We start from the raw sequence: 1,939 nt of genomic DNA, 5'->3' as shown, positions 1-1,939 counted from the left end.
AGCAGGACATTCTCTTTAATTAATGATGTTGGAAAACCTGAACAGCAATAATTCAAAAGAATAAACTGGCCCACTCTCTTACACCATACACAAAAGTTAACTCAAAATAGATCAAAGACTTGAACATAAGACCCAAAACCATAAAATTCCTACAAGAAAACATGGGCAGTAAGCTTGTTGACATCAGTCTTGGCAATGATTTTTTTGTATTTGACACCACAAGTAAGAGCAACAAAAGCAAAAATAAACAAGTGGGACTACATTAAACTGAAACACTTCTGCACAACAAAGAAAACTAATCAACAAAATGAAAAGCAATTTACTAAGTTGTATAAAATTTATACAACTTAAGAGGAAAAAAAATCCAATTTTTAAAATGGGCAGACTATCTGTAGAGACATTTTTCCCAAGAAGACATACAGATGGCAAACAAGTACATGAAATGGTGCTCAACATCACTAACCATCAATAAAATGTAAACCAAAACCACAGTAAGATATCATCTTACACCTGTTAGAATGGCTATTATTAACAAGATAAGAAATAGCTAGTGTTGGAAAGGATGGAAAGAGCAGGGAATTCTTGTTCACACTGTTGGCAGGAATGTAAATTGGTGCCGCCATTATGGAAAACAGTATGGAGACTCCTCAAAAAAATTAAAAATAGAACTTCTGAGGCCCCCATGTGCCCATCAATCCACAGGGTGCACTTGAGAGCCTCTGTGAGCCCTGGCTAGGTGCAATCTTGGACAAACAAGGGTGCAATGCTGGGCTGTAGAAACTCTGAATACCCTCTTCCGGGATACCTGCTAACAGACACCTTGATCATGTGGCTTCAGTGCCAGGGCCCTTCAGCGTGCGTCAGTACACCCTGATGGCAAACGTACTGCAGTGCCCCTGTGAGCTGCCACTGGGGACACGTGTATCCAACCACGGAAGCAGCAACAGCAAAAGCTCAGTCTCCCCACCCCACAGTTACAGAACTCTGGACACCACAGTCACGCCTTTCTAGAGCACAGGCCACCTGAGCCCCACCACCCCAACAGATAGCTTCTGGGTGCCACTGTGAGTCCCCACTGGGCATGCAAGATTTCAACCAAGGGTGCAAGACTGCAAAACTTGGGACACCGCCCTCCATGGCTGCTGACTTCTAGACACTGCAGTTGTGCCTTTCCAGCTCGCAGGCTTACATCAGGAGGACCCAAATAGCTCAAGTAGGGAGTTATGCTAGGTTACCAAGCCAAGGAGACCTGAGAGATTACACCAGTAGCACCATCCCCAAAAGAACCTGGGTAGCAAAGCAATCGGATCTACAATTAAAACATTATAGCAAAACATGTGAAGACAAAAAAGCAATCCCCAAAGGAAAGAAAAAGAGGAATCACTAGAAAGGGAGTTAAATGAAATTGAGACTAGTAACATGTCAGAGAAAGAATTCATAGTAATGGTTATAAGGATGCTCAAACAGCTGGAGGACAAATACACACAACTCAATGACAAATACATACAACTCAACAAGAATTATAAGGGGCTGAATAAGAATGTCACCAACATGAAAAGGAACCAAGAGGAAATGAAGAACGACATAGCTGCAATAAAGAACATGATGGAAGGCTTAAACAGAAGACTAGAAGAGGTTGAGGACTGCATCAGCGTATTAGAAGACAAGGTAGGAAAAAACACACAAACACAGTAGCAACTGGAAAGTAAATTTAAAAAGCAAGAGGAGAGCCTGGAGAATCAAGATGGCAGCATAGGTTAACGCCGGAGTTTGCTGCCTTGAACAACCACTTCAAAAGTGAAACTAAAAGACGGAACGGACATCACCCAGAACCACAGGAACGCTGGCTGAGTGGAATTCCTACAACTAGGAGGAAAGAGTAACGCATACGGACACTCAGAGGAGGCGCAGTGCTGAAGTCAAATTCTGAGGTGCGGAG

Source organism: Myotis davidii, unplaced genomic scaffold (assembly GCF_000327345.1).
Source record: "Myotis davidii unplaced genomic scaffold, ASM32734v1 scaffold992, whole genome shotgun sequence".
NCBI lineage: Eukaryota > Metazoa > Chordata > Mammalia > Chiroptera > Vespertilionidae > Myotis > Myotis davidii.
This window is presented reverse-complemented; position numbering follows the sequence as displayed.